The following is an 8,103-nucleotide window of genomic DNA, read 5'->3' on the forward strand; positions in this document are numbered from 1 at the left end:
TAGAGTGTTCATAAGGACAGAACATTAGTCAGACATGGTTTGTATGAATGATTGAGTAGAGCCAAAGGAGGAAATCTAACATCATTAACACAGATCATTTAACTTGAATCTTTCCTACTGCTTGTCAAATATTATTCCATAGTTCTGAGTCTGTTCCTTTGCATTTCTGCCCTAAACTTTCTTATAAAGGTGTTTTGGGGTTTTTTTAAAGGTGGAATTTCCCCTCAGCTGTGTAAGTTGTTTTTACAGTGGTAATCAATAAACTGTGAGCACTCATCAGAGCTCAGCTCTTTGCTTCTAGAACAATCCTACAAAATGGTAAAGCACACTTGTGGGTTAAAAGGGACAATCATGAACAAAGCTCTTTTTTAACAGTGCCAGATACAAACCAAGAAAGCTTCCACTAAAAGCCACTTAAAATGCATTACTAACTTCCTAACAGCAAGCAACCATTGCCATCTGCAGAGGTGAGTACACTCTGGATTGTAACATGCAGCTGCCCAGTCCTCCATCTGCACATGGTTTAAATACTTCAGTTGCAGATGTTCAAGAGGGGGAAGTTCTAGTTTTAAGAATAGCTAACCACAATTTCCCTGGATTAAAAAAAAAAAAGTGTGTCACTAAAAACAAGGCAGTAGATTGAAGGAAACAGACACTGTATGTTTATGGCTGTGTTATAACCTAAGAACAAAAGAGTGATTGCAGCCTTTTGGTCTCAGATCAAAACTCCATTGAACCCAAACAAAGTTGGGATGACAATGCCCATGCAAAAAAGCATGTCTGACACTCTACATGGATATATCTGGCAGGTACCAGGCGGGATAACTACCTCTCCAGGAAAGAACTGGATTTTCGTTTATCAGTGTAAAATACAGCATAACTGAACTAATCTGCTAAATCTAGGAAGGAGTCTGTAATTTGGAACTCTTTTTCATTTTATTAATTCTTTTTAAATGCACAATTTCTTTTTTATGACATGCTGGAATTGCTGAATCCCAGGCTTCAGCAAAACAGTAAAATACAAAGTGTTTTGTGAACACACACACATACATGTCTTTAAGAAAGAAGCTCTGTTCACCAATTTAAAAGGGATCTTTTAACTTTTTCTTCTAACTTTAATCTTTTACTGCCTGTTCTTTGGCTACTGTTATGAGAAATACCAGAAAAAAGAGAGAATTATTTATTGGATGAAGGATAATGGACTGAAGCTTAGTCTCTTCCAAATGAATGGGAGATGCGTTGTTGGTGAACAGAGTCACGACCTTTTTCAGATACACCCTGCAGGCAGAAAGAGCAAAAGTAAATGATGATACAATTTGTGAGAGACACCACAGTGCAATGCTTTGAAAAAAACTGAAAAAAGGAGAATTTTGAGGCAATCAGATTCTGACCATCTCTTTCTGTAAGTGAGGAATTTATAAGTCATTTTGGTTAAAGCGAAAGTTTTGGGGTTTTTTGGTCTTAAGCCCACAAAGCTAGCCCAAAAATTGCAATTAATTCCATACCTATCACTTCCACAACTTCACATTTTCTTGATATATGTCCTGAAACACTCTAAAGGAAATGTTACAGCCTATTACCCAGGATTAAGGGTTCCCTGAGATGTGACAATTTAACTTTTTCCCTAGATATAGTTGGGTTTATTGACTGACTTTTTTCCCTTTTTATATTCCCCAAACACAAATATTTATCTTTCTGTCTGACCCACACTCTGTCCCTTTTATGATTACTTTCAAGAACCCTGCTGGGTCCAGGTCTGGATGCAGAAATCTAAGGGATATTTGTTTTCTAATACAATCAACAGTTGTTTTTGTAATATAGCTTGCCCAGATCATCAACACTGTCAGCATCACTGGCAGTGTGAACCTGAGTGGCTTTGTACTCAATCTAGAACGAATTTTCCTTGGCTGAATTTATTTACTTACATTGTGGTTAAAAAAAATCATCAAAATCCAGACATTAGAAAATAAGCTGACAGAATTGATTTAAATCAAACTGTCTTCTACTCCTGCTTTTCCAGAATTGGTGAACTAGCAACAATTGATTGTCTGGTCTTGCATCCCAGACAAATTATATTTAACCTTAAACTCTGCTTTATAACCAAACTTAAGGTGACTTAAACTCTTGAAGTGTTAACTAAGGTAATGTTGCAGGTTCTCACTAAATTGCTGAGAATAATTGAATGCATGGCCCATAATAGAAAAACTGTAGTGTGCATTTTTAATTGAACTAATTCTCATGAATTTAAATTAAGCATACTGCGTTTAGTTAATCGACTTGAGTTGAAAGGCTTGTCTCTTGAACCATTGCTTGGAACAGCAATTAACACATCTTCTGTGCAGTCACTAGTGTGAGTAAATGCTGCTTCAGGAGTGAGGGTTTAGGAGTTGCACTTACACTCATGTTTCTTAAACAGTCCAAGCATGGCAACATTGCGAGTATATATATATATGTGTGTGTGTGTGTGTATTTATATATATATATACATATATATATATACACACATGTATATATTTACGTGTGTGTGTGTGCACCTGTGTAAACACACACACACACATACAAATCAGAATGACATTCACAAAATCTGTCAATGTATTTAGGAGAGGTCTCATGTTGGTTTGAGCAAAGTACACACATGGGCTAACTGCTTTGGATGTAATTTGGTTGGTAGTTATCAACAACAAATCCATTGATCTGTATTTTAACTTTTCTTCTGAAGTCTGATAGTGTCTAAGATTTTCTCCCCTGTCTGTTCTCCATCTCTCTCTCCAGGGAGCACATGCCAATTCTTTATCCCAGTTGGCAGAACTAGCGCTCCCCAGTCACTCTTAGTCAGAATTAAATGTTTTCCCACTGTTTTCCACACCATAGCACCTGAGTTTGCAAGGAGTCTAGCCCATAGCGTAATTTTTTCCCCCAGGTTTCTGAATCTTTCTATCTTGTTCAAGTAACTTATCATAATTTCCTTACAATTAGGCATTGTTCCAGGCTCCAGCAAACTCCAGTTAATAGTGTCTCTGTAACACTCAGGCAATACAGTGGCAATGTCATACAACAAAACTAGCCATGTTCTTGAGACTGACCACCCTTTAGGGTCTTTAGGGAACTCAGGAGATTCCCTGTTCCCTACATGCAGATACTGCTTTAAATATTTTGGCAATCAGGCAGCACAACTTGAAGGACTTACTTCAGTTTATAGAAAAATACGAGGTCAAGGTCAAGCCAAATCCTAAACATTTAGTTATGCAGTCGTTCATTAATATACAAAGTTTCTTCAAAATCTAATCTACTGGCCATAAATAGGTCTTTTGATCTACCAGTGCTTAGTGTTTTGGCACAAATATTTGTATTGTTGGACCTGATAACAAATACATCAGTGTCCCAGCAGTAACAGGCATATGCTCTGAAAAGCTGAGTTAGACCAACAGGTTCTAGGTTTAGTTACACAATTCACCAATTCAGATAACTGTTCATTCCTGCATTTTGAGTCTGACTCTACAAAAGGAACCCTAACTTCCTGTAAAACCCATGGGAACCCTGATTGGAGAATCATTATGCTGTTTTACTCCATAAAGAATTGGGAGATAACCAATTGACATGTCAGGGAGGTGATACAAAACAAGACATAACATTTTTGTCCTTATAGTACAAATAGACAAAATTTTTAAGAGACAATGGACCACAATTGAACTAGGATCCCGGAAGAGCACATGCAGGGTAAGAGCACCCAGCAAGCAAGCCAATATAGTCACTCTTTTCTGCTTCTTGTTTTGCAAGTTCAAAGAAGGACTTTACCTGAACTCTTAGGCACCTGCTGGTACTGTGGCCGCTGTTTTCCAAATGCACAACTGCAAAGTTGGGAATCATGAACTAGTAGAGACTGGAATAAAATAAAGACAGTATCAGTATCTTTTCCATGCCTTCAACAACATCTCTTTGAGCCATTTACTGTTGCTTGTGGAGCTCTGCTCACTTCACTGTGTCTCAGGACTGAAATTTTTTCAACTTTTTTCTCTCTAAAGACCCCAAATCATACTGCTTTTTCTCCTATAATACTCTTAAATTATTTTTCTGTCTGGTCTAAGGGGAAAACTCACTTTATTTCAGCCCATAGCAAAGTTCCCTTGAATTTTAGTGGATATAGAATTTCACTTTAATTTCTATATGCTTAACCTTTGCAAGGTAGTTAACTCTACACATGTAGGTAGCTTCACTGCACTCAAGGAAACAAATATAACTGTGCAGGCCTTGCAACGATTTTCCTTCCTTTGTTATATTATTTAAGTGTTCTGCATATTTTAGATCACATCTTCCTGTCAAGTGTCCAGTGTCAGTCATCACTGCAGAGGAACTACAACAGGTTAAACCAATAATTTATTGTGGAGGTGTGAAGAACTTCAGATTAGTAAATGTGAACCTGTTCATATGGCAATTGATGGGTGGTCCTTCCATCCAAGCTGTCCTCTGATGGGCACCAGTAAAAAATCCTGAACATTTGGTTTATTTAATGACAAGCTAATCTTATTTGGAAATTTTCCAGACAACTTGGTTTCTTTATTTATTTATGCATAGCTCATTTTTTTAGTAATAAAAATAAATGAAAACAAAATTCTCATAAATTTGGAGATAATGCATGAAAAAGTAACCCACTGAATCCAGCTCCCAGAAAACTAAGCTGAGAATACAACCCACAGTTTTTGTCTTCTAAAAAGTCAGCTAATGGATAGTCTTCCCCTCTAACTTCCATCTCAGTGCCACAAAAAACATCACACATAATTTCTCATACCTAGTTTATAATCTACATTGCCCCCTTTATGGTTTTTAAAATCCCTTTAAGTTTTTTATGCACTTTCTTCCCTGAATTTATTTGTTGATGAATAGAACTTAAGAATGGGAATAGCAAAGTGACTGAAGAATTTGAAAGAAAGAAAAGCTGTCAATATATGTTCTGTCTTTATGTCTACACGGTGAGTTTCTTTGTGGTGCTTTTAGGACTTAGCCATGAAAGTAATGGAGTGATGCAGATATCATTAATGGAAGTTGCATACTCACAAAAGCCACAAGAAAATGTAACTGATTTTGGGGGTTTGGATGGGTTTACAGTGAGTCCGTGTGCATGACCTGGCTCCAGCTGCCGAGCTATCACCTTCACCCAGCATCTTGTGCACCTTCTAACCACCTTCCTTCTTCAGGTGCTCCAGGCAATCCCAAACCCATTCATCACAGGACCAAGCAGCTCTCAACCACCTTTAGCAGGCTTGAGTCTGATGGATTTCCAGGCCAGAGTCTTGTCAGTTTTGTGTGTTGTGCCCAATGTCGGAATTGGATGGCTGAAGGACAGAGGTGAGAAGATGATTGGGAATTGTGGCCCACAGTGTAGGTTACAGTTTCTCTGTCAGAATTCGAAAGGACAACTTCAGAGTGATTTTCTGGTGACTGTTTTAGGTCTACTCATTGCAAGCTATGGAGTTTCTCAGCTGCTTTGTAATAGTAAATCTTTGTTCTGCTGCTTTTACCTTTTCCTCAGCCACAGCGGCCTGCTCTGCTCTGTCCACTTTGCAGGCCCGTTTTAGGCTATTTGTATAACAATAATACTTTGTAGGTCAGGGCTCTATCCATTTTAGGGATTATAAATCAGAATAAAGATAGAAATAAAGAGAAAAGGAATCAAAGGGAATTGTCACAGATGAGAGGTAGTAAAAGGAACAAACTTTTTCTCCCTATAGATAACTGACTGCAGAACAAAGTCAGACTGGTTTTGGTAACCACAGGGTGTAACAGTCAGGCTTGAGGTTAAACCTGTTTTCCTGAGGACAGCAGGACAATCTACCTGAGTGTCACATTTGTAATAATGAAGTTTTAGAGAAGTCATTAAAGACTAAAGAGCATTGGAATGTTGGTACCGGACTCCCAGCCAGGCTAAAGGCCAGAACTGCAGGTGCAAAAAGATTTCCACTACATCACAACATAGCATTTTAGAAAGGGCAATACTTTTCCCTAATAGGCTGCTCACCTATTGGGTGTTTCTCAGCATCCTAATGCTCTTGCCACTTTGAAAAAGACCTAATCAAAAAAACTTACTTCTTGACTAATCATTTCAGTAAAGTGTTTTTTCAAAGATACTTTAGTTCAATATTAGCATTTTGCTTGAATTGGTTCTTAACTTCTCTCGGTTTCTACCTCATTGTCTGGGGTCCATGTTAGGCTTCTGTATTCCTAAATTTGGAAGTGTAATTGCATTTCCAAAATCCTTCCTGTCTCACAATGGGGCCAAACTGTCTCCTTCTACTCTCCCATGCAGGCTCTTGCCCTCTGATTCCTCTTAACAGCTAAATCTTGGCTTCCAGTTTCCATCAGAGCTGCTGAGGGAAGCTGGCTAAGGAAAAGGAAATTGCAGACAATACAGCCAAACTAGAGAGTGCAGACTTGGAGCAGATCCTAGCAACATAGCCTGTTAAAGGCAGCAAACAGGTATAACTTTTTACATACAGCCAAGTACACACAGCACAGCAAACCAGGTTGCTTACCTGGGCTACGAAACCAGGTCATCGGGAAGAAAATGGAGGCTAAAAGGGCTCAGAAGGATGTTTACACCTATCCACAACCATTCTTGGTGGTTCCAGAAGGAATTTTAGGATGTGGGTAGGTTCTCAAATGGGGTGCAGAGGATGGACTACAGATAGACTGTGGAAGTTGGGCACAGGTGGTGTTGAGGTGGCAGGGGACAGAGAAAGACATGACAACTCTAGCTGGGAGCTTATATCTCTCTTCTCCACAGCATTTCAGGAAATGATCTGCAGAGGGTCCAGGTGAATAGAATTTACAAGTTAAATTGGGGTCTAGGTGATGAGAAATTTTAAATTAAGCTGTATTAGAAATTTTGGGTTAGAGTACTTATTGACTGTAATAAATTTTCTGCTATAAGAGTCATAAGATAGAATGTTATCTTTATTCCACTAAGAATAAAAACTTCAATTGCAACTATGATTTAATGCAACCATTACTCTTCCAAGGATCCCTAAAAGAATCTGTTAATCCCCTCCTCCATGTTGGAGGACAGCATTGTCCACTTCAGCCTCCTGGGGGCTTCACCAGCACAAGCTTCCCACCTCCCACAGTTAGGGCTTTGGTGTCTGCCTTCATTCCACAGTGCCAAATCTCTACAAGTGGTGAATCCCTGACATTCACTTGCTAGGACATACATTCTACAGGTTAGAAGATGCACCAAAATCGAAGGGAACTCCCAGCTCGTACCTGAGCATGTGCCATGAGGGCCTGCTACCTGCACTGGAGCCATATTTGTTATTCAGAAAAAAAACCCTAAACAATCAAATCACTCTCTCAAGATAAAGTTTAAACATTCAGGCTCTGATGTCTTTCAGTCTTAACAGCCGATGGGTGAAATCTGTGGGGGAGGTAGGCAGCTGAACAGACATGAGCAGTAGTAACTGTGTTTTTGAGGCAAATGATCTGATCCTAATGTACTAAACTTAGAATTGTTATCACAGCTTACCAGGGGTTTAAATATCAGGGGCTACTTTTGTCCCATATTTCTCCCTTCCAGCTGCTGAATTTTCCTTAAGCTGGCAGGCCTGCAAACCATGTCCAGAGATGTAGTAGCTGTTCAGGAAGGTGCAGAGACGTGCTACCTTGCACTCAACAAATGGAAATCCTATGTGGACCACAGAAAAATTAATTTTCATGGGGAGTTAAATACTGGTGGGTTTGAAAAACGAGGTTGGTTGCTTATAACCTAGTCCTGGTGGAGAAGGCTTAAGCTTCTATTAGCCTGCATTATGAATGATTTCATAACATTTTAATCACTCCTGCCCTGGACATTAACTCTGAGGAAGACATCTTCACACGCTGCAGCTTCTTATCACCTGTTTCTCTGGGTTTTTGGCAGTATGTCCCTGTACAGCATTTGAGGGAGAGACGCTGTGGAGCAGCGCACCGCCCCTGTGTCCCTCCATCGCTCCGCTGTCCCTTCACCGCACCGTTTCCACGGTGCCTGCACAGCGGGAGCCTTCGCGGAGTCTTAGTGTCGCGCCGTCGCACACCGCTCGTCTGCTCCTGTCCCCTGTCCCCGGTGCCCCGTCCCTG

At 39.7% G+C, this 8,103-nt stretch overlaps 1 long non-coding RNA gene across 2 annotated transcripts; it reads right to left on the reverse strand.

Moving 5' to 3' along the window:
- Nucleotides 1-914: 914 nt before the first annotated feature.
- LOC108445220 lies at nt 915-8,086 on the reverse strand. Of its 2 annotated transcripts, XR_001859994.1 has the most exons (3): nt 6,528-8,086; nt 3,796-5,330; nt 915-1,278 (listed from the first exon to the last, which is right to left on the reverse strand). It is a non-coding gene; the product is annotated as an uncharacterized LOC108445220 (long non-coding RNA). The 2 variants fall into 2 exon arrangements; XR_001859993.1 differs by having other exon boundaries at nt 3,796-8,086.
- Between the last annotated feature and the right edge of the window lie 17 nt (nt 8,087-8,103).

The sequence above is a fragment of the Corvus brachyrhynchos genome, unplaced genomic scaffold, assembly GCF_000691975.1.
Source record: "Corvus brachyrhynchos isolate BGI_N302 unplaced genomic scaffold, ASM69197v1 scaffold433, whole genome shotgun sequence".
NCBI classification, from domain to species: domain Eukaryota; kingdom Metazoa; phylum Chordata; class Aves; order Passeriformes; family Corvidae; genus Corvus; species Corvus brachyrhynchos.